This window comes from Vulpes lagopus, chromosome 19 (genome assembly GCF_018345385.1).
Source record: "Vulpes lagopus strain Blue_001 chromosome 19, ASM1834538v1, whole genome shotgun sequence".
Classification (NCBI taxonomy): Eukaryota; Metazoa; Chordata; class Mammalia; order Carnivora; family Canidae; genus Vulpes; species Vulpes lagopus.
Window position 1 is genome coordinate 20,003,917 of NC_054842.1, and position 26,085 is coordinate 20,030,001.

Genomic DNA, 26,085 nt, shown 5'->3' on the forward strand with positions numbered 1-26,085 from the left:
AAACTAGAGCTAATTCCATCTGACTTGTCTGCATTAATGAAAAATAAGGAACCTTGTCATTTATAATATTTGTTAGGCAAAAGAGACAAGCAACGGCTAGGGTGGTTCTGGTGGTACCTTTCCTTCTGGAGGCTGGAAACTGAAGGCAGGAGCCTCTGCAACCACATCCTGAGACGGGAAGGAGCTCTCTTTCCTGCAAACCTGTCCCAGACTTAGCTTTCTTCTCCTTGGCATTGGCAGTCTGCCCTGAAGCAGACAAGGTCAAGTGTGCAGGTGGTGGCTCCAGGTGTTCCTCCTCACTTCTCTCTCATCCCTCCTTCCCCTGTTTCCCTGGCATTTGGGTCACTTCCTCTGCAAATTTGAGCATCAGAATCTTTGGGTGAGCTTGCTAAGACACGTATTCCTGGCCCCCAACCCAGAGCTTCAGATTCCATAGGTTGTATTTATAAAAAGCTTCCAGGTGATGAAACTTCTAGCCCATGAACTACACAGAGGTAAAGATAATGTTTAGACTCACCAGAGAGAGAGACTCAGGGGCTGAGCAATAAAATAGTATTCACTAGAATTCCCATCAGATGGTTATCTAGAAATGCAGATGTGGATGGAGTAGCAGTAACAGTGTTACTAGTGGGAGTAGTAATAAGAATAGTAATAGTAATAATAGAGATAGCAACAATAGAAATATTAATAATGAGATCACATAAAGAAAGTCTATTTTTCTTCCTGCGTTTTGATGAAAGTCTTGAACATGGTGTTGCCAGACCAGAGACAAGATTTCGGATGCAAAAATGTTATGAAATCGCGAATTGAAAAAATGTCTCTTTAAATTGACTGTGTTATATTTTTAGTGGAAGCAAGGTCTTTAAAAACATGCCAGACCTTATGATCCAGAAAAAGCTGTTTCTTTTCCTCCTGCAGGGTATTATTTATCTTTGGTTAATAGATTCAGCCAAGCCATTTTTATAGCCTCACATGTTATCAAAAAGTGTTTTTATTTCTCAATCTAACTACTCCCTTTCTCAACCTATTGCATTAATTCTGCCTGTAGTGGCCAAGTATAAACTGAAGTCTAGATAAAAGGGATTTTTTCAAAACCCCATTTGTGTTTTTCCTTTTTGTGTTAAATTATAAATACAGTAATTGGCAGTTAATGAGATGTAAGTGCTGTAGCCTCAGACTCTTTGGGTTACTCATGTCTCTACACCATTTTCACCCGGCCCTCATTTTCCACACACCAGACCTATAATTATGCCAAAATTTATCCAAGCCAGAGAATATTTTGCTTTTCCCTGTTGCTACCTACAGACCATAAAGTTCTGGAAAGCATTGGACATGCAAAACTAATTTTAAACCCCCCTAGCAAAAATTCTGAGGGGCAACTCAATAAGATATAATTAAAGACGTGTGCATCATAGATTTCAGAGATCACTGAGGCATCTCATCTAGAAAGCATCTGATCTAGCTGTCTGGCTTTCATATCAACCCCATTTTGCAGATGAATTAGCCACAGCTTATAAAAACAAAATATATGTGAAACTGGGATTTGAATTGGAGATCTATCTGGCCCTAATCCCTGTGCCTTTTCAAGGGGGTTCGACAGGTGTCTTTTGCCTCTCTAAAAGGTGGTTGTTTTTTTTTTTTTTTTTTTTTTTTTGCATCATTCTGTTGCCAGCCTACCTTGAACTCTTTCATCACCTGGTTGAATGTTTTTCATGAGCTTTTAAAGCTTCTTTTATATGATTTGTACAGTATCTTTTAACAATGGTGTCCTTGCACCAGATGTTTTGATGTACTAAATTTACACATATACCTGAGTGAGGAAGACACATGACTTTTGTACAAACAAAAACAAAAACAAACAAACAAAAACCCCTCCAGGTCTCATGTTTACATTGAAAATGTCAGTCTTTGTTTCCACTCAAGTGCTAATCTTTCTAAAAATGTCCCTCACATTGAAGGACATCCAAAAGGCAGTAACTTATTAGAACCTTGGGTTCATATTACAAATACATTTGGCTAGCTCAGCGTTAAAGTTCAAATTATCTCAGAATTATTTTAAATATTTGTACAGGAACACTGATTAGTTTACTAGTGTGTTGCCTAATAACTATCCACTAATAACCACCTTGGTCTGTGATCGTTAACTCCAAGGGCTCAAGCGAGTTCTGGACAAAGGTAATTTGCTTCAGTGTCTGAAGCTGTCATATGATGTCTTTTCCCTAGGACGTGGAAGAGTTGACTCAGAAAAGGAATTTGAAATGGATTTTTAGACCGCGTTTTATTATTTGCACAGAAGAATTGAAAAGGAAGTTCTGATGAGGTAATGTCCTCTCCTCTCTGCCCCCTTTTTTGTAGTTAGTATTTCCTAATTATTTACATTTAAACTGGAGATCAGTAGCATGGAGTAGGGGAAAGAATGTCAGTGTGGGAGTCAGGATACCTGGGATTTAGTGCTGGCTCTGTGATTCAACTCATGACCTTAGACAAGTCATTTAGTTTCTCTGGGTGTTGGTTTCTATAAATGAGAAAGTGACACAAGGTCATTCCTTAACTGTAGAGTCTGTATGTATGTGCATTCTGCCAAAAGAAGCTAAACTAGCTAGAAGACAACAGACCCAGGTATAGGTTGGGCAAATGCTGCCTCCCTGTTTCTCAGCTGTTGGCGGGACTGGCTGCATGGACAGCAACCTGTGCTTAGTTTAGTTAGAATTTTGCTGTTACCATCTTGAAATTCTTCATAATTTTTGAACAAAGACCCCGCATTTTCATTTAGCTCAGCACCAAATTATGTAACAGGTCCCTCCTTTTGATGACACATTTCTTACCATCATGTCGCTCAGCTGAAAAAGGAGTCATATCCTCAAAATGGTTGTTTTTGCCACTATTGTACTTTTGGGTAGACTGAGGGGAGAAAAATTTGATAAAAATAAATGTGTGGAATTTTGTGGTTATTTTCAGTGACTTGAGTTTTTGATTATCTACATTTCCCTTGGTCTGTGCCTCCTTGCACTACCTTGTCCTGAGGAGGGACATTATGCTCTTCTGGATGGCTTCCGTTTCCTTCCCTCCTCACAGGTTAAACTCTGTGTGTAGGCTTCTATGACTCATATGTTGGAATCTTTGTAAAGTCATGTTCAATTCCAGTTTTTGACACATAAGGATTAATTCCTGGTATTTATTACTAGGTATTTTCAGTCTCTCCACCCCACATCATTCTTGCTATTGCCACATAATCAGTTATAGTATCATATAGAGGATACTTGTGGCTTTGAATTATCATTTTACTGTCAATTGTTATGTTTCTGGAGAAGCTACAATTACAATGGCTTGATAGACTAGGGGAATGACTTCTGCTCCACCAGCAGCTGCTCTATTTTAACCAAATGTGCTTTCCTTCACCTTTGAAAGTAGAATAGTCACCCTAGATGTTGAGAGGTCAATTCCATATAAAAGACTTGCCAAATGTGCCGAAATGCACTTTCATGAAAGAACCAGCTTCGTTGTGCACATTAACACTGATAAAAATTACTCTGATTTTTGATTGCAAGGAACATATGCTTTCTTGATTTATTTATTACTGCATGCCAAAGGATGAAAGAGCAAAAGAGACAGTGAAAGTGTTTCTATGTATCCATTGGTGGCTGGGTATGGTTTTGCATTATGAGTTTACTTTCAGAAATGTAGAACAAATCTCTAAGCAATGAAATGACCAATTTACATATCACATCCAAGATAATAAATCGCTTTGATAGGCCATTCCTGAGATCTGTTTTCAAAGCGTTGAAAATGCCAAACCGAGCCTCAAACAGTTTTTTTTTCTTTTACAAATCCAGTGTTCATAATCTCCCAAAATGGTATCTTTTCACCCTGGGTTAATAAATTCTACTACTTGATACATGATAGCAGCTTTTAATTAAATTAACAGTATCTAAATGTTTCAAAAATATTTAGCTAGTCTTTTTTCTTCATAAAATGGAATTTAAGTGACTGTCTCTATGTTGAATTCTTTTCTCACTCTCTTTTTTTAAGTTTTTATTTAAATTCCAGTTAGTTAACTTATAGTGTAATATTAGTTTCAGGTGTACAATGTAGTGATTCCACACTTCCATACATTACCCTGTGCTCATTACTACCTATGTTAAATTCTAATGGCTGTCCTGACTTGACTTCCATATTGGGGATTGTGTCATTTTTATTTTTTTAATCATATAAACTAGTGTTTTGACTCATAGTTATGCTTAAGAATAGGAAGGAAACAATTGACATATTTTTTAGGGGAGTGTAACTGGTCATTCAACAGCAGTTTATTTCTGGTACTGACAATGAGAAAAACAGCAGTTCCAGCTTCAGTTTATAAGTTCTTTCTACTCACTGGATTGAATGGTTCTAGCAATAAGTTAATAGTTTTGAAACTCTGGGATTTTAGATGAAGAGAATCAAAGTGAAACTCATCAAACAATTAGGTATATGGTTTAGTTCCATGCGTTTCAGAACACCTTTTTGAGCACTACTTTACAAAGATTCCAAAATAGGAACCATAGAAGCCTAAATACCTTGGAAATAAAAAGAAAATCAGAAGTTCCACTGAGTAGAGTATAATTTTCCTTGTCAGTGACCTCCAGGGGATGAGGGCACCCATTCAGTATCTTCTTATAAATGTTAGTCTCTTCTGAAGAGTGACTCTAAAAGTGACAGCATCATACTGATAACTTCTGACAAGTGTCTAGGATGACATGTCATCCAAAAGGATACTAGGCAGAAACACCTATAACGGGAAGTGAGTACTACGGGATTTTACCCCTCAGCAGGAAACTCCATGTTTGCTCCTTTGGTGCACCTTGGAATCACCTGGGCAAATAAATTAAAAAAAAAACAAAAAAACAAAAAAAAAAACACCTGGAATATTCTGTTCAGAGACACTCTGATTTAGTTGGTTTGGATTTGCTCAGGGCATTGGGATTTGAGAAGCCCTCCTAGGTGATTTTAAGGAGCAGCCAGGGCTAAACACCAAAGTATAAAGTGAAGTTTCTTTTTAAATATTTAATAGCGTTATTGAGACATAATTCACATACCATCCTATTCACCTATGTAATGTGTACTATACAGTGGTTTTCAGTACATTCACATAATCATGCCACCATCACTGCTGTCAATTTTACAACATTTCTACCACCCCAAAAAGAAATCCATTAGCAGACACTCCCCATTTCTTCCCCATTCCCACCCCAGCCCTCGGCCACCACTAACCTCTTTTCTGTATAGATTTGCCTGTTCCAGACATCTCATGAAAAAGGATCATGGAATCTATGGCCTTTTGAGAAAGACTTCAATCTCTTTGCATGATGTTTTTAGGGTTCATACATACTATAGCATGTATCAGTCACTTCATTTTTGTTGCCAAATAATATTCTATTGCATGGGTAATAGTATAGTTTGTTTATCCGTTCATCAGTTGGTAGATATTTGGGTTGTTCTAAACTTTGGCTATTATGAATGATGCTGCTGCAAACATTTTGTACAAGTTTTTTTGCATGCACATATGTTTTCATTTCTCTTGAATATACATCTAAAAGTAGAAATACTAGGTTATATGGTAATTTTATATCTAACTTTCAAGGAACTGTGAGACTTTTCCAGAGTAGCTATGCTATTCCCTCTTCCTCATCATCAATGTATGAGGGTTCCAGTTTCTCCACATCCTTGTCAACACTTGTTATCTATTATTTTGATGATAGCCATTCTAGTAGGTATAAAATGATATCTCTGGAGTTTTGATTTGCATTGTCTTATAGCTAAACAAGTTGAACATCTTTTCGTGTACTTATTGTCCATTTGTATATCGTCTTGAGAGAAATGTCTAATTAGATCCTTGCTATAATCTAATTGAGTTGTTTTATCGTTATTGAGTTGTAAAAGTTTTTAGATATATTCTACATGCAAGTTCTTTATAAGAAATATGATTTGCAAATATTTTCTTCCATTCTGTGGGTTGTCTTTTCATTTTCTTGAAAGTCTCCACTGAAGCAGAAATGTTTATAATTTTGATTTGTTGCTGGTGCTTTTGACATTCTATCCAGTAATGCTTTGCATAACCCAAGGTAATGAAAATTCTCTCCTACATTTTCTTCTAAGTGTTTTACAGTTTTAGCTCTACATTTAGGTCTATAATCTGCTTTCAGTTAATTTTTCTGTACAGTGTGTGGGAAAGGTCCAACTTTATTCTTGTGTATGTGGATATCCTAGACCAAGTTTTTTTTTAATTTTTTTTATTTATTTATGATAGTCAGAGAGAGAGAGAGAGAGAGAGAGAGAAAGAGGCAGACATAGGCAGAGGGAGAAGCAGGCTCCATGCACCGGGAGCCCGACGTGGGATTTGATCCTGGGTCTCCAGGGTCGCGCCCTGGGCCAAAGGCAGGTGCTAAACCGCTGCGCCACCCAGGGATCCCTAGACCAAGTTTTTAAAATAATCTCTTCACCAATGGTTAGTGAACATCTTGCTGAAAGTCAGCTGTGTGATGAACTTCATGGGGTATGGCATATGAGGCATCTATGCCAAAAAATGAGTTGCCAGAGAGTTCCAGCTTCTTTCTGCTCTCCCTTAGGGAGCCCGTACACTGGTTGAAATTCTAAACACACACTTGGAACTACCAAAGAACACATTTACACAGTCTCTGATCAGTATGCTGCGGTCTCCCTAGGGGGTGGTGGGAGGTTGAAGGGGATGCTTAGAAATTACATGAAGAGTGATATCAAACACTGAAGGTTTCTGAAGGAGTTGTCTTCACCTTTATGCACCAATACACATATGTACACTTAAGTTGTAGTGTGTGACCTACAAGTCAGGAAATGTCTGGCTGAATGCCATGGTGCTATTGATGTTTTATTGCTTTGTGCTTTTACCTATTTGAATGAAAGAAGGAAACTCCTTGAAAATTATGAATCAGATTACTTCCAGGAATATTATGAAATTGTTTTATCTGCAAATGCTCGAGAAAACAGCAGTTAAACTATACCTCCAAAAGGCCCTTGAGTGGAATGTAGTCCAAAGAAGAGGGGTATATCATCCATACCAAAAGTTCTATGCTGCTATGAGAGGTAGGTAGTAGATAGGATTGGGAATAGTTAAGAAAATCCCCATCTGTTAAGCCACCAGACTGAGAGTCCAAGTTGAGGAACAAGTCAAGTTCCTTCCCTCTCTTCAGCTCTAAAAGTGCTGATTCTGGCACAGGCAGGTTCATCTTCCACAAGTGGCTTCTGTGTGCTTGTATAGTAAGGGAACATGCATGGCAAATGTCTTCTTATACTGCTGAGCTTAAGGAAGGCAAGTTAAGGTATGCTTTGGGGGATCATATTGAAACTTCTCTCATGTCTCATAAATCCCCCAGGCAAATACCTTTTTATCCCAAGAAGGCAGCAAGAAAAGTAGGCATAGGATCTCATAGTCCTGGTTTCAAATCCTGAGTCTACCACACAATCTGGGTAATTTTCAGTGAAGTATTTAACTTTTTTGAGCCTCATCTTTCTCTTTTGTATCATGGGAATATCAAAATATTTGTTAATGGTCATCATTGGATAAACTGGGATAACAAGTGCAAAATTCCTGCCTCTAGTTGAGAGTTACTATACATTATTTCCCTCTCCCTTTTAATACCAAAGATATGGTACACTCCCAGTTTTAAAACTCATTTCTTGGGCCTTGAATCCAAAGAACTAAAAGTATTATTAGCCAAAATGAAGGTTGGATTTACAATTTGACATGTCAGATCCCTCTCCTATATCATTCTGTTCCCTCAGTGGTCTGATGGCCAGTTTCTTGGCAAGGTATAGAACCTCACCTCATGGGGTCTTCCTGCCACCCTGAGAAAAACATCACTACTGTCCATGACTTTGGTGACTCATCAGCATTCCAGTGAACTACCCAGCTGTTTGAAACAGCAGGTATTTATTTTCTTTGGTCTGAATATGCAAAGATGAAATGCAGCTGCCTGTTTTTGGAAAAGCTTTCTTGGTCTGTGTCATTTGGTTAGGTTAAGCACTGGAATGTGTTATGACCTTGGTCTGCACACTAACCTTTCCCAGGTGCTCATAGAGCTTGTTTATGCAAGTATTTATGGGCCACAAAGTGGAAAGTGAGCCCAAGTTTCCCTAACATTCTTTTTGGAGAGATTAGTTGTACAGCAGGAGTATTCATGTGACTATCAGTAGGGGGGTACATTTACCATAACAAGTGTGTGAGGCCTCATATAGAAGAAGTTATAAGGAGGCATGAAACCTAGCTTGTTTCTTCAAGTGACCTGGGGTATGTAATCCTCTCAAACACTTCCAATGACTCCATGATAAGGAAAACACTTCCGTGGGCCTTCCTGTAATATCCCAAAGATCATCAGGAAATAACAGGCATGGGAGGACTTTGCCCCAAGAGCCAAGAACACATCCAGGTAGTGGCATCTGTATTATTTGTACTCCTATGGAATTCAGTTCAGTTGCTTTCTATAAAACACTCAGAATTCCCTTAATGATGATGTGTCAAAAATTGAGAAGAACAAATTTGAGAAGTATAAATGAGTTAGCCTGAAAAAGAAACAAGAATTCAATAAGGAACTTAAGAAACAATAATTCAATAAGGAATTTAGCATTTATTTTTACTAGGCCACATTATCATATATGTCCTTTTTAGAAACCCTGTGGATATAAGTAGAGATATTAAAAAGTAGAATAAACTACTTACTCTCCACATTAAGAGAGGAGAACAGAGGTATATATAAATTCCAAGCAGTATATGTTCCAAACCTCAAAATCCTTTTTTGGAATTTGGCCCGGAATATATAAATCTGGACATATAAGTACAAATGTTACTCATATAACTATAAATATGTAAAGCCTAAACTATTTGATTTTGAAATGCAGTCTGTTATAACTTAAGACACATTTAAATATACTCCATTTCTGCTGGAGTTCAGCACATCCCCTTGAAAAATGTAGGACTTTACTTTGTAATGGGAGAAAAGAAGCCATGGAGAATAATTTGAGGAGGCTTTACAGTTGATAATAACTTTAACTTTTTTAGATGGAGAAGTCCATAGCATTATTTTAGATTAAATCTAGAATTTATATTTGGAAAAAAATAGCCAAACCTTCAGAAAATTCAACAATAATAAAGTATTACATAATTTCCCCAAGCTTGGAGAAAGTAAAATGGGGGTTTCCAGTTTAAACAAAATCTCACATGTGGTTGTAAGGATCAAATTAAAAGGTGCACATGAAAGTGCTTTGGAAATGGCAGTGTCTTCAGGCTACCATAGAGTAGCTCGGTAAGGAGCCTGACTTTGGAACCAGATGTGTGTGTCCCAATTCCAAAATGATTGCTGTTGTATGGATTCATTAACCTCTCTGCACCCCAATATCCACATCTGAAAAATAGAGATCATAATAATTCCCATGACTGCTATGAAAAGAAATCAGTAAGCATATGTAAAATTGTCAGGACAGGGCAGCCCGGGTGGCTCAGCGGTTTAGCGCCGCCTTCAGTCTAGGGCCTGATCCTAGAGACCCAGGATCAAGTTCCACATCATGCTCCCTGCATGGAGCCTGCTTCTTCCTCTGCCTCTCTCTCTCTCTCTCTCTCTGTCTCTCATGAATAAATAAATAAAATCTTAAAAATTGTCAGGACAATTCCTGTCATAAAGAAAGTGCACAACTAATGTTGGTAATGATGATAGTGGTTGAGATAATGTTGCAGATGTATTTGGGGAAAATAAGAGTACAAAGAGGAAGAAGTATTTGTTTTTGAGGATGGGGGATAAACTAACTGACCCAGTCTGCTTAAAGAGGAGTAAACAGAACTAGAAACATTAGATTTGGAAATAGAATGGAAAAGGACACCCAGTTCATACATACATTCTAAGTCAAGACAAGTCTTTCTTGATACTTGCAGAAATATGAACAGCACTTAATGTAATTTGCAAATGAAATATTTTGCATATATACTATGGAGCCACAAAATTACAGCTTTAAAACAAAGTTTAACAAGAATTTAATAGTAAGTATCACAGAGATTATGAAATGATGATGTGGGATAATAAAGGTTTTTATTGCCACAAATACGGGATGACGGCATTATTCAAGAACGGTAGACAAAACAGCCTGACTCCACAGAGAGAGGGACACCTCTTCACAAGACCTTTTCCAAAGCTAGGCTCTAGTTATTCTTTATGCCTTTGACTAGATTTTGCCACCCATTTTCTAAAACAGTGGCCACATACTACGTACTGGAAAGCCAAAGCCACCTGAACCTTTTTATGGCTGTCACCCAGGTGCCTGAGCAGTCCCACTGCTCTCCAAAGAAGCTTCTCAAGGCCACCCAGCTCTGCTCACTCACCTGCCCTTCTTGTTCCACTGCCGCCTCTGCCTGGCTAAGCAATGCCCCTCAATTCTGCCTGGGATGCCCCCTCCCCTCCTTGCTGCCACGACATCGGTGGACAAAATGGACCCCAAAGAGAGCCATCTTTGCTTCTCTACCAGCTGAGGGAACTTGTATGTGGGTTATTTCAGATCTGCCAAAATTATTCCAGCAACACTTGGCAAAAGACCAGGCTGTGAGATTTTCATGCTAAAAATGGAGAATTGGGGCCAATATTCTTACTATAATTTTCTTAATTCCAAGAGTTTAAAAATAAAATATATACATATATATGTATTCAGTAAAAGGATTGGGAAGCAGCTGGGCAGCCTGGCTGAGAGGCTGGATAAAAACAGAGCAGCTGTGTTGGTCTTAAGCCTGAGCTGGCTGCATAACCCTTGATTTCTTTGAACTCTGGGCCTGAGGATTCAGGGCCATAAAACAAAGCTAACAAGTGTTGAGCTATCTGATTTCTTGTGAAACATAAAGAGGAGAGTTGATTGTTAAGCAGTTTGCAAATGGAAAGTATTGCAGAAACGCTTATAATAATAAAAGGCTTATTATAGTACTTTCCCAGGTTCTGGGACTACTGTAATGTGAAGGATAGCACATGCAAGACCTAACACGTCTATCAAAGAGCTGGTGGGGTGTCTGCAAAAGTAAATATTATATATGGTGATATCTCATATGCCGATCAACATAATAAGTCTAGCTGGATAGCTGCTTTAGTATAAGATAAGCAAAGCAAGCATGGGAGCATTTTAAAGGTATTTATGCACAGGAAGATATAGATAAAATATGTTTCAGCTGGAAAGTAGGGATCAGGGGTGTGTTGTGCCTGTTGGTATCTTCATGCTGCCTTATGATTATCAAGTGCCTAACATTCTGTCTGGTGCAAAGTAACTGACAATAAACCATCAGTTCTTTCCCTTTCCCCTAGCATTTTGTCCTCAGTGGGAGATGGCTTGAAGAGAGGGTCATGGGGAGTTTTGAGTGCCAAGAGTACACAGTCTAAACAAAATCAGTTTACTGTTTACTATTCAAATATAACCTTGAGACAATGTCTATCATTCCTCCTTTCTACCAGATTGTCACGCTGTGTCATGCCTATGAAGACATTTTTGACCTGTCCTTGTTTATCTTTTATTCAGGGAGCGCTATAAAAATTACCTGTTTACTACATCTGTTATGGCCATTTACAGCATTCTAAGGTTGCGATTTCCTTTAGTGAACACCACTGAACAGATTCTTACTTGTTGAGTATGACTTATTGCTTCAGCTATCTTTATAAACACTGCCAAAAGCCTTTAATCCTCTCTCAGTTGAGTGTATCTTTGGGGTTGTTTTGTGGTTAAAACTAACCTTTTGGCAGAGAGTTGAATGAACGAGGAAAAGGAATTGGGATAGGAAGCAGTTTGTAGAAAGATCCTTGGGAAAAGCCCTTTTCCCTGCATTACATTTTGCATTCCATTAGAGACAACGGATTGAAAACAAAGCACAAACCTGGCTGAGAACCTGAAAGGCAAGTTTCAGCATGAGTGAATTTTTAACAGCCTCAAAGAGGGGGGTTAAAATGAAATTCTGACAACCTTAACTGTGCTTTTTCTCCAAGTACTGCTATCATGATAAAAGGTGAAATGTCAGCAGTCACCTATTATTCTGTCTAACAGTACTTGATAATTTTTCCTCTGTGGGAGCACTTGCCCTTTTATAGTTTTGACTCTGCGTTTTGACTGACTGCCCAAAGATCACAATTACTTTAAGCCATTACCTGCGCTTGGGCAGCACAGCCAGGACCTGTTCTGCTTCACCAGATCCTCCTGGGCTTTGCTCTTGGTGGCTCCAGCCAAGCAAATGAGGCCTGCGATATGGGTTATTTACTGCCTCTGGTTTTAAATCACTCCAATAACCTGTATGCATCCTGAAACTGAAAACATACTAATGGTCATGTTTTCTGAAAAGGAGAGACCAACTTATTTCTGTGTGTCAGGAAAATACATTATACATCCAGAAAATACTTTATACATCCAGAAAAATCACAGAGGGTGTCCCTCAAAATATTCTAGAAGAGGAGTACGGCTTACCACAGAGAGGTGAAGGGGGGTCTTCTATTTAATTGTATTTGCATAACATGCTTTGAACAAATGTTATGTTTAACTAGGGTGTCTGCTCAGGGAAAGCTTCCAAGGTGACAATTACACAGACTCAGCCTGAAAAAATGCTTACATTTTGTGGGAAGAATCAGATGAGAGGTATAAGTTATTGAGGGAAGTGGTTTAGAAATTGGAATATTAGAATCGGTCATGACCCATCGAATTCAAATATCCTTGGGACTAAACAGGTGAAAGAAATGAATGAAGGATGTGTGAGGATTGTAGCACCGTGGAGGTTGTGAGCACCATTTAAATGGAGCATGGTCCCTCGTGAGAGTCTTAGTGCCATCCAAATGCTGGCCCATTATTGCCAGGCTTTCAGCATTTTCAAAACTTTTTTTTTTTAGGTTGACAGATATTTTACTATGTTGAACTCCAGAAAGGTATACACGAAAACAATTCTAAGTACCAAAACTCGTCCCACAGGCCAATAGTTTTTCCCCTCTGGGTTATGGCACGTGTCATTATAAATTTTATCTCATCTTCATTGTCATTGATTGTTACAGATTAGGTTGCATGGGGAGCAGATTCTGAAACAGAATTTAGCCAGGAGGTGCTTTACTCTGGGGAATGTTCTTGAGATCAGCACCTTTAGTGGGAAAGAGTAGGAAACAGCTTTGAGCTGTAGCCAAATCTCAATGGAAATCTCAGCCAACTTCAAAAAGGCTAAAACTCAGTGGTCCTGCAGAGTTGCTCCAAGTTGGATGAAGGGATGGGGTCTTTACACTCAGCATGGACCAGTCATCAGATGTGGTCTTCTTTGAGAAGAGGTGTGACTTTGAATGATGTGGCTCTCCTCAACTAAAGAGGTATCCATCTGGATAAACAGCAGTCTGAGTAGACAAAACCAGTTGTTCTCTCTAAAGGGGGATCTGAATGGTGCACTACAATTACATGTGGCATAGTGGTAGGTTAGGTTTTTCTACATGGACTGTGTTGTCCCTGAAAGCAAGGGATGAAGTCTCAATTATCTTTTAACTGATCTGACATCATGCCCTAGAGAAGAGAGATGATCTCATATACATTTTTCCCAGTCCTCCCTTTACCTCCCCACTTCTTGCTGGACTGTGTACCTCCCACAGCTATTGGAACAGAATTCCTGAGTCCCCTGAGGAATTCCTAGCTCCTTGATTCAACCTCAGAGCTGTAATGTTGTGGCCTATAATCCATTTTGTGGGCATTTGTAAGAATAAGGGTGCAACTTAAGTGTATGGAGATATGATGAAATATAGTCATTCACCCATATTTACAACATGTGCTTTTTGATATCCTACTTTGTACCAGGCACTGAGCTACCTACACTAAACAAAATATGTTCTCTGCATGCAAGAAAGTTGGTGTTTAGTTGGCAATGCAAATGCATTGGCAGGCAAATATTGTGTGATAGGTGATGTGATAGGGCTGGTCACAAGTGTCTTGGAAAACCACTTGGAATAAACCCCTAGTTAGAAGCAATTATAATAATCTTGGTGAACAACAATTCATCAAGGCAATCAATGCTAAATTGGCCAGGGAGTGTCAGAATCTAAAATGTGTTGAGGTAGTCTATGGGGGATCCCTGGGTGGCTCAGCAGTTTAGCGCCTGCCTTCCACCCAGGACGTAATCCTGGAGTTCCGGGATCGAGTCCCGCATCAGGCTCCCTGCACGGAGCCTGCTTCTCCCTCTGCCTGTGTCTCTGCCTCTCTCTCTCTCTCTCTCTCTGTCTCTCATAAGTAAATAAATAAAAAATTTTTTAAAAAGGAGGTAGTCTATGCAAGATTTGGTGAATATTAGCATAATGAAGAGTGGGGAAGTAAGGACCCTAACACATTCTCCAGGTTGCAGGTTTAAACATGATTCTGAAATGGGAAGATGTGAATGAAAGATGGGATAAAGAAAGAGAATCAAAGCACAAAGTATAAGCTACTGATAATTAAGATGTAGTTTAGTGCTTAATAACTATTTATGGAATTTATTCCTCCTTATGAAATAAGGGCAGACAGTCATTAATAACCTGCATCTGGCATATTTTGGTAAGTATAATTAGAGCCATGGACAGTGTACTATGGAAAGATAAAGGAAAGGAAGGCATTAATTCCAATTCATGAGATGGGAAGATCTTCTTGAAGTAGGTTAATAATGATGACGATGACAATAGCTGATATGAATAGCTGTTGAGTACTAAGGCCTATGTTAAGTGCCTTTTATGTCTTAATTCATTTAGTCCTTCCCATAATCCTGTAGCATCGACACTATTACCATTCTCTCTGAATGGAGATGAGAAAACTGAGGCTCTCAGAAACATGAAGCAATTTACCCAAGACTTGATGAGAAGAAAGTGGTGGCACTGGGATTTGAATTCAGCCAAAGTCTGCTGTCTTATCAAAAACAATACTCTCTCTTACCCAAAGTGGAGCTGAAAATAAACATGAGAGAGCAGAGGGTTCACGCTGAAGGGAACTGTTTTTCAAAGGTCTTATGATGCTTTGAGTTTGGGGGAGAAATGCCTGAGGTATGACCAGACATGAGGTACAGAGGTGGGAGCATGGTTTGAAGTTTAAGTTTAGAAAATTAGATGAAAGCATGCTGGTCGATGGCCTTACATACTAAATAGAGGAGTCAGGGTTTTAGTCCATGTGGAATGGGGAGCCAGAGAGGGTTGTGGAAGGGGAAGTGGTAAGATCTACGTTTGGAAACAGTCACTCTGACTGTGAAAGGTGGACAGATAAGTGGACATAATGGAGGCAGGTGCTACAGAGGAGGAAACCCCTGAATATTGTTTAGGCACTTTGTACAAGGACAGGGACAAGGCAAGTAGATGGAATGGAAGGAAGAGATCTACTGAAGGCAGAAGGTGGGAAACAAAGGAGTTGGTTAGTGCAATGGCTCAGGTTTTGAGGTTGTGGTGTTGGGAACACAAGATAAAGTTGGGTAGAGAGAGAACATGAGGTCACTCTCAGATTGTAAAAATGGAGGTTTAGGCTTTGAGAGAGGCTTTTCTAGAAAAGACTTGGGAACCCCCACTTAGAGCTTCTTATGGACGCTGGAGCTTGGATGGGGTGGGATTGAGATTAAGGAAAAGTCAGAAAGTATACATTTAAAGAGAAGGTAAAGGAAGATGACTTTTAAAATGTTGTACATCGTATTATTAAATAAGAAATGAGCTGTTCCTATCTATGGCCATAGTCTAAGAAAGAAATATGTGAAGTTGTAGTTTTAAGATAAGAGTTCATATTTAAGATTGGGTAAAATGTTTCAGGAGAAGGGTTAGATTAACACATGATGATTTGCTGTGAAATTTTCTAGAAGTTCAGTAGTCCAGTTCCATATGGGAACACAGCCCTGACTTCTCATGGAGGGCTGGTGAGCTCAGGTTGTTCTAATGTCTCAATTATTTGTTGGCTACTTAGTATATACATTTTTCTGTTAAAACATCATGCGATGCTATTGAATTCTGACTTCTTTAGGATGAGTATAGATTATTACTTTTATTCTAATGATAATTCAAGATTCATTTTTATGATATATAGTTCAAAATCCCAAACATTTAAAGGCAGATTATGATAGATGTAACAGGAGGGAGAAATCCCCCAATATTTGAAGAGTGGGATGATACATCCAGCCCATCTCTGCTCCTCCAGGACATACAAAGGCTCTGTGTGTATTTGTGTGTGTGTGAAGTATAGTATATTTTATTTTTGTCTGAGGATTATTTGATAATTTAAGTTATATGAGATATATTGAGATAATATGATCCTCTAGGCATAAGTGAGAATGTCAAAGCCAAGAGTGGAAAGAAGTTTCTGTTGCAGAAATTTTCAACATAGTTTATTCTCCCAAGTAGTAGGCTGGTGGCCAGTTGTCTTTCCCTAATTATTAATAAAAATTCAACATTTCAAATTATATTTTCATTCTCCAGCAGTTATTAATAGACCCCATTCTTTAGGACATCTGCAAGACATCATTTATAATAGAATTCTTATTATACCATAAAATTCCTATTAGACCTTAGAAATGACAATCAAGTTGTGCCTTTTTTCTTGGTAAAAATTTCTCTCCCCCAATGAAGCCTTACAGAAGAAAATTATACCTTTACTTAAATTTTGTTTTAATCAAGGGGTTATATTTATACAGTCATAAATCAAAAATCGTATCAGTTACAAATGATAAATGTATGGCTCAATGAATTTTTACATGTGTATATACCTGTGGAGCCATTAACCATATCAAGTTTTAGAACATTTCCAGCACCTAGGAGCCTCCTCTCATTCCCCCTTTCAGTCTCCTCCCCCAAAAGTAACCTCTATTCTGACAGCTATGACATTGGTCAATGATGCATGGGCTTTAAGTACAATACTTACATATCAATACATTCTGAACCATATTTATTAGAGTGTGCTAGAATTACTGGTAAGTACTCTTGATGTTTTTCCAGAGTTCACTTATATAAGAACTCTTTATATTCAAGTGACTAATCCTTGGGCTTTTGCAATCAGAAGTGGTACACTCTAATTATACTAAGGGTGAATAATACCAAGGGTGGAAATTATACTAAGGGTAAATGATTTTATGGAATTCTGGCCTTTAAAGGAGGTCATGGATTTTCGCCATTTTCACAGAACTAAATCTTTACTAAATTTTGCTCTCCTTTCACCATCCCCCCACCCCTAAGTGTGCTGATGGATATTATCTGAATGAAATTTGTGTCCATCAAATCAAATTATAGTATAGTATTGTACTGATAGTAACTCATAATACTTCATCTTGTCCTTATAATCCCTATCTCAAACTCTGGACATTCTCTTGGTTGGAACAGTTTCCAACACATAAGAATACAGACTTGATAAAAATGAGAATTCAAGATCATATCTCTCATTTAACAATTCAGAACACCTGAAAACAATACCAAATGGACTTGTTTTGTTTCTGCTCTTTGGGCTTTTTTATGGGTTGTTCTATGATTGTATTCTAAGTACAAACTTGATGCTGTTGAGAAACCAAACATAGAGATCTTAGGCTTATTTCCTCATTCTGATGAAAGGTGGCAAGACTTGGTGTGGCCCAGATTGCTGCTGCTGCTGCTGAGATAATTCGCCAGACTAAAGAGGCATTTGAGGGAGACTAGGAATAGGTTAAATAGAAATAAAGGTGAAGAAAGAGCTCTTTGGTTAATTCCAAAAATTCTTCCCTAATTGAGAATTCGCTTCCTTGAATTGTTGCAAAAACTGGTAATTCCATCCAGGGAAAATACTCTAAGGTAAATTAGGTTAATGAGATTTGTTTGTTAATCAAAATTAAGAGAATCTTTTTTCCTAAACATTGTCCCTTTCCATGAAAAGACTATGACAACGTGACTTAGTTTCCTGGGAGAATTTTCTAACACCTTTAATGAGAAAAAAAATGTGTGTTGCATGAGTATGTAAACACACGTAAGAATGCTTGTGAGAAGGTCTATTTACTCTGTTCTTAAAATAGAACTGAATTGAGTTGGCAAGAGAAGTGAATTGTGTTAATATGCAGGTTTCTCAGAGTTACAATTATAGTCCTATTGACAGGATAACAAGAAACTAATTACCCTTCCAGGCTGAAGGAGACATTTTAGTATATACTTGATCTCATGTCATCAACAAAATATGTTATGACATTATTTGTATATTATTCAGTGCACCTTATAGAAATGTAAACAAATTCAAATACTTAAAAGATAGTTATTATTGCTTTTTACTCCCATCTCTTTGCTTAGTCCTAGTCCCTAGATCATAATAACAGTTATTAGTTTCTTCCAGGTATTTTTAATGCAGCTACAGCATGAACGGATGGATGGATAAATGGATGGATTCTAATGAATGTATTTATCTATTCCATTTCTGAGTCAGTTACCTTCTTGAGGATTCAGTGATGAACAAAAATAGATAACATCACCAACTTTCTAGAGATTATAGTTCAGCAGAGGGAACTCTAAACTAATCACACACATAGGTAAATATATAAGATTATAAATTAATGCAACAAAAATGGTGTGAGCTTCTCTGAGGAAGTGGTAGTTGTACTAGAATCTGAAAGAAGAATGGAAAACTGAGTTGGATTTAGAGGGGAATATTCCAGACAGAGAAAAGATTGTGTGTCAAGAGGACCATAGCTTGTTCAAGGAACTGAAGGTTCCCAGGATGGTTGGAAACACTGAGCAGAAAGGAAAGTACCTAGTTAGAATCCAGCTAGGAAGCTATTGCAGAAATATAAGGCAAAGAATAAAGGAAACTTGGACTAGCATATGGCAGAAGAAAAATGGAGATATTTCATGGTCTTTTGGAAAATAAAGTCCACATGATTTAATAATCAATTGGATGAAGTGGCATGGAAGAAAGAAACAGATGTCCTGTTTCTTTGTTTCTCTGTTTCTTTGTATATATGGAATTATTCTACATTCATTGCTCTGACCTTGCATTTTTTTAATAAATTGTTTTAGAAATTTCTTCTCTTTTCAATAATGTCTTTTTAATAAGTTAACTATATTTCATGGTACAAATGTGTCATAATTCTTTTCACTAGTATCTTATTGATGGACATATAGAGTTTGCTTCTGTTTTTTGTTTTTTTTTTAAATGGGAGGTGGTATTTAAAACACTAGTTCAATTTAAAATAACATACTTATACCATACATTTTCATTTTCAAATTTGGGCAAAAGTAATGCAAGAAATTCCCACCAGTGTTAATTGCTAGGTTAAAAAAATTTGTACATTTAATATTTGATAGATATTTTCAAATTGCCCTATAAAATATTACAGTATTTTATGCCATCACCAATAATTTGTAAAATTGCTTTCATCCTCATTCCATTGACAGTTTTAACAATGTTTTAAATTTTTGTCAGTCTGACTGGTACTAAATTCTTTTGTAATTTGCCTTCCTTTAAAATAAGTTTGATTGTGTATGTGTTATTGGCCATTAGTCCTTATTTCTTTTTAAGTTTTATGTATTTACTTGAGAGAGAAAGAGAGAGCATGAAGGAGAGAGGAGGGACAGAGGGAGAAGTAGACTCCCTACTGAGCAGAGAGCCTGATGCTGCCAGATCCTAAAATCCCAGAACCATGACCTGAGTCAAAGACAGATGCTCAACCAACTGAGCCACCCAGATACCACCCATTAGTCCTTATTTTTAATAAGGTATCCATTCATATGTCTAATGACCTTTTTCTTTATTTGTGAAAGATTTTTGTTACTAAGGATATCAATCCTTCGTCTAGCAATAGGATAAAAAATACATAAAAATATATAATTATCATAGTAAGTATCATAAGTACCACAGATACCAAAAAAGCATTTAACAAAATTTATCAGCTTTTCCCCCTCCTATTTGTTAGTTCTCCAGAAGCAGTACTCTGATCTTTATTTTGTATTCTGAGGTCTATTGTCTCCCTTTTCTATATATTCTACTGCCTTTTCATCTCATCTTTGCTTTATTCTTTCAACAAACTCATCCTTTTTAATATCATCTGTGATGCAAAGTATTTATTATGTATTTCTTTCTTGTTTCTTAAGGTCTTTTTTCTAGAATATATTTTTCATTTGTCTTTGATATCTTTCTCTCTTCCCTATTCACTTCTCTTTCCTCTTCTCCTTTTTTCCCTTATGTTCTTTTTGTTTTGCATAGTTTCTATGCCATTTGTTTCCATTTTCCTCATATTTAAAGTGGAAAGTGATAGCTAGGCCATCTCTTTTTTCAAATATTGTATCCATGAACATATTTATCATCCTGTCTTATCTAAGATCTCCTTATTTTCTCTAAGAACTTAAGTATGAGGACTGGGTATCACTGGGATTCTACTATTAATTGAGATTAGAGAAAAATTCAGTTGGTAAACATGGACAGTAATAGTTGATGAATTTGGGATCTACCGTTTGTTCTGCAGTTTTGTTTAGCATTTTATACTGGCATTTATTTTTTTAAGAAGGGACATAGTATTATCCATGGGAACCCTTTGGTGCAGATTATGCTGTAATTTGCAAATAATTTTTTGAGCTTTTGCTTTTGACAGGCAGTTCAATGCACTTACTTTCCCAGCTTCAGCTCATGCTTCAAAGGATCTTCTTACTTTAGATGAGCTTAGTGTCATGGTGGTGGGTCAAGATTTCTACTTTAATAGCTCAGTCTATAAAAATTTTTGCAGCCTACATTGCCTACTGAATGCTCCCCTCTGAATTATGGGGCATTTGTCAGGTTACCTCCAAATTTGTTCAACTCTACCAGAAATACTTTGCTCTCCTAGAATTGCTTTGGAAATAGTATCACTTACTCTTCGATCTCTACACTATTGCATCTCTCTTTTCCTGATTGCCATCTTTCAGATATTATTTTGCCATATATATTTCTTCCTTTGTTTGAATGTTTTGCTATTTAATGTTTGAAATTTTTATTCACTTTACTAAGTTTGGAAGAAGAAGGGAATTTTGGCTGCATGACCTTGGCTATATCTTTTAGCCTTTTGTATCAAATTTTCTTATATGCAAAATGGGAACAAATAATCGCTACCCTTTCTGTTTTTTAGGGTCAAATCAGATAATTTATTAGAAGGTACTTTGTGATAAACAACCTAACATTATACCTCAAGGACTAGAAGAAAAAACAAATTCAACTCAAAGTTAGTAGAAGCAAGGAAATAATAAAGACTAGGGCACAAATAAACAGACTAAGAATTGGAAAATAATAGAAAATATTAACAAAATTAAGTGTGAATTCTTTGAAAAGATAAGTGGAACTGGCAAAACTTTAGCTAGACTAACCAAAAAGAGAGAGAGAAGACTCAAATAAATAAACTTATAAATGAAAGATGAGACATTACAACAGATACCACAGAAACATACAGACCATAATAGATTACTATGAACAACTATGCATCAACAAATTAGACACCAAAAGAAATTGATGAACTCCTATAAACATGCGATCTACCAAGACTGAATTATGAAGAAGTAGAAAATCTGAACAGACTAGCAATGAATAAGAAAATTGAATCAATAGTCATAAATCTCCCAAAAAAGAAAAGCCCAACACCAAATGGTTTCACTGGTGAGTTCTATGAAATGCCTAAAGAAGTATTCACATGAATGTTTTGTCAACTCTTCTGAAATAATTGAAGAAAGACAACAATCCCAACCTCATTTTATGAGGCCAACATTACCTTGATACCAAAGCCAGATAAAGACACTACAAATAAACAAACAAGCGACATGCAAGCCAACATCCCTGATGAATATAGACGCAAAATTTCTCAACAAAATACAAGGAAACTGAGTTCAACAGCATATTAAAAGGATCATATACCATGATAAATGGGATTCATCCTAGAATGCAAAAAATGGTTCAACATAGACAAATCAATAAAAGTGATACATTATATTGGTAGAATGAAAGATAAAGATCATACAATTATCTCAATAGATACAGGAAAAAGTGTTTGACAAAATTCAATATCCTTTCATGATACAAACTCTCCACATATTGAATATAGAAAGAATATACCTCAACATAATAAAGGCCATAAATGAGAAGCTCACAACTAACATCATACTAAGTGCTAAAAAGTTGAGAGCTTTTCCTTTTAGTTCAGGAATAAGACAAGGATGCCCACTCTCATCATTCCTATTCAACATAGTAGTCCTCGCCAGTCCTCGCCAGAATAATCAGGCAATTTAAAAAAGACATTAAGAAAAATTTTTTTTTTAACTTTTATTTACTTATTCATGAGAGACATAGAGAGAGAGGGAGGCAGAGACACAGGCATAGGGAGAAGCAGTTTTCATGCAGGGAGCCCGATTTGGGACTCAATCTGGGGTCCCCAGGATCACACCCTGGGCCAAAGGCAGGCACTAAACCACAGAGCCACCTAGGCACCCTCGAAAAAGGCATTTAAATAAGAAAGAAAAAGTAAAATTGCTTCTGTTTGTGAATAACATGATCTTTTTTGCCAATAACATGATCCTATGCATAGAAAATCCTAAAGCCCCTTCAAAAAATTATTAAAATTAATAAATTCAGAATCCTATCAAAATCCCAACATTTTTTACAGAAATAAGAAAACAATCCTAAAACTTGTATGGAACCACAAAGACTCCAAATAGCCAAAGCACTCTTGAGAAAGAAGAACAAAGCTGGAGACATCACACTTCCTGATTTCAAACTATACTACAAAGCCGTAGAAATCAGAACAGTATGGTGCTGTCATAAAAACAGACTTGCAGATCAATAGAATGGAATTGATAGACAAGAAATAAAACCTATGTACATATGGTCAATTAATATTTAGCAGTGGGAGTCAATAATATTCATTGGGGAAGAGATAGTGTCTCTTCAATAAATGGTTGCGGGAAAACTGGATATCCACATGCAAAAGAATGGAACTGGATTCCATACACAAAAATAAATCAAAATAGATTACAAACTTAAATGTAAGGCAAGAAACAAGAAAACTGCTGGAAGAAAATATAGAGGAAAGTCTCCTTAATCTTGGTAAAGATTTTTGGGTATGACACCAAAAGGCACAAGCAACAAAATTCAAAATAAATAAATGGGACTGCATTGAACTAAAAAACTTCTGTACAGAAAAAAGTAACAATCAACAAGATGAAAACACACCCTGTGGAGTAGAAAATGTTTGCAAATTTTATGTCAGATAGAGTTAATATCCAAAATTTTATACATACACATGTGTGTGTCTACATATATATGTAATATATATTACATATATATACACATACACATGTATATATATCTATATACAGAACAAAGTAGGAGGGGACAAACATCAAGTTAGGAAGGGGTCAAATTACAAAGACAGGATTGAGAAAACTGGACATCGTTCTGCATGCAGTATCAAACATGAGTTTGATTTTTTTTAAAGTAGCCTCCACTCTCAGTGTGGATGGGGCTCAATATGAGGCTTGAACTCATGAGCCTGAGATCAAGACCTGAGCTGAGATCAAGAGCCAGACCAACTGAGCCACCTAGGAGCCCCAAACATGGACTTGATTTTTAAAACCTTAGCAGGAAGCTTACACTTTATTGTTAAGGATGATTATGTGGCTGTGGTATGCAGAAAAAATGGAGATGAGGAGAAAGCAGATGAGGAGTTTCCCTAAATGTACCCAGGACAATCAGGTTTAAACTTGTTGTACCAGAATAATTATTAGTAGTGGCTCCTTTCCCTCTTAATGCTGCCTATAGTGAAATAATGGTGACAGAATGTTATATTCTAGGACCTTGACCGAGGTTGAGACAATGGGTAAGTAAAGGAAGGAGTCAATGCCAGGAAATAAAAAAGAAAGAGTTGATAGCATTTATTGAATTAGGGTAGGAGCAAGGAGTGAAGAGGGGAGAGTGAAAGTGGGTCCAAATTTTCTGCCAGAGAAACTGGGATAATGGTGGTGAGTGATTAAAAAAAATTAAAATTTAAATTAAAAAAAAGGAGGTATGGCAGGGACTGGAAATAACATGACTTAAGGAGAACAAGAATTAGCTCATTGAGGATTGTTAAGTTGCTGACGTCAGTGAGGACTCAGATTGATAGATCACACATAGAGTTTTATGATGAAGCTCAGGATTTTATATGTCACATTTATAAAACATTCATTGACTTGTGCTCAGCATTGGGTGCAGAATAGAGATGCCAGGTCCCCTTGCTGAGTCACTATTCTGAATTATGGAGACTGGTCGCATAATCTTCATGTCCAATAGGAATTACATTATATTACTTTCCACTCCTAGAAGGGGGTAAGTGGCTCAGACAAAACAAATTATAAGAAACACCCAGATACATTCTATTATACCCAAAAACCTTTCCACTTCAAGGATCCTGAGTCACGTGTTTCTCTTGGCTTTAGACATGGGTCTCTTTTCAAGTCAGAAAACATTCTCAAGATTTTTGTACTCTTGGCTCTCCTTTCTTGGAGCCCAACATCTGACAAATAGCAGTTGACCTTTTCTTATCTCTCAGCTTGTGGCTTTTTGTGACCTCATTGGGAAGGAACCTTTGCTTGATATGTTGTAACTAAAAAACATAAATCATTAATACTATATATTACTTATAACATTGGGTACTTATATTCAAACAGGCATAAATGTATATGTATGTATACACATACATATGTATTTACACACACACGTGTGTGCATCCAGTGTAATGCTTAATTGCACAGGCTTTGGAATCAGGCAAGCTGTACAGCATTCATCTATAAAGTGGGAATAATACCTACCTCATAGGTAAATGAGGAGGGTCAAATGAGATAATGATTATAAAATGCTTTCAAATGATTCTGGCATTAAAAACAAAAGACTGGAGAAAATATGTACTCAATTTTTAAAACACAATTATATTTAGGTTGTGAGATTTGGGGAATGTTTGTTTTCTTCTTTGCACTTTTTCCCAAAGATCTTCTCTTTTATTCTTTATAAGAAGACAAAAAAATAAAACAGATGTTGTAAAATTTTTTATTATCAGATGAGTTTTTCAAAATAGCATTTTGAAAAATATTTGGGAAAAAGGTTTTACATGCTTATTATTGAATTTTTTTAGTTCAAAATTCTCAGTTCATGTATCTCTTATCTGTGGCACATCCCTCCTGTCTTCTTGAAGCCCTTTGTCAATTCTTGTTCTACACAGGTAAGAATCAATGGCCTATTACACTAGGACTGTTGTCACCCAGCCTCAAAGACCTGACAGGCCATTGAATCAGGAAAATAAATATCGAGTATTTTTATAGATCAATCAATTTTGCCTTCATTCATACTAGAACTAGCCTTTTTAATCCTGATCACAGGATTAAAAGATGAGTAGAATTGTCTCATTTCAAGTATAAGAGGAATTTCCCACTAAACATCTATTTTCATTAAAACAAATTTAGAGCTACCTGTAGATCTAAAATAAGTCCTTGTTCACAATTGGAATTTCAGGTGATCCTAACAAATGTGTAGATGACAAACAAGTATAATTTTACTACATTTATCCAAATACTTGCAGCCTTTTCTCTTTTTTATTTGTAAATAGCCATGTCTAATTTTACACATGGGAAAATGAAGGAGGTATTAGGGGATTTGTTCAAAATTCTTAAGAGACAGCAAGGCAAAGTAGGAAACAATAGGCCATTTGCCCTATTTTGTCTATGCCTTGTTCACACTGAGTTTCTCTTCAGCCCATGTTACTGAATGATAGAATTCATTTAATTCAATTTGTAAACAAGAGAAAATTGGTCTAAGAATCAGCAAATTGGGGAATTGGGAAGCTATATGAGCTTTTATTCAAGCTTGGTCACTGGATTCCTGTATCTCTCATCTTACATCCTTTCTTTGTTGGCTTGAACAAGTCACTTTTATAAATTAGCATCAACCTGTTATCTAGCTAACTTTGGAAAGTCCCTTATTTCATAGACTCATGAAATTTTGTAGCTAGAAAGAGCCCTAGAAGGTCTCTCTTCTCATTTTACAGAGAGGGGAGGGAGGAAAGTAAGATATTTGCCCAAGATAATACAGCTCTTTAACAAGCAGCCAGGACTATCCATT

General features: G+C 36.9%; 1 protein-coding gene across 20 annotated transcripts in view; it reads left to right on the plus strand.

Moving 5' to 3' along the window:
- The window catches only part of THRB (thyroid hormone receptor beta), a 372,691-nt gene that overhangs the window by 90,962 nt on the left and 255,644 nt on the right, over positions 1 to 26,085 (plus strand). For 14 of the 20 annotated variants that reach the window (XM_041734410.1, XM_041734408.1, XM_041734405.1 and 11 more), the window contains one exon: positions 2,224 to 2,320. The exons of the other annotated variants lie outside the window; for them this stretch is intronic. The gene's annotated coding sequence lies outside the window, so the exon portion shown is untranslated. The remainder of the gene's footprint in view (positions 1 to 2,223; positions 2,321 to 26,085) is intronic. 20 annotated transcript variants of the gene reach the window in all.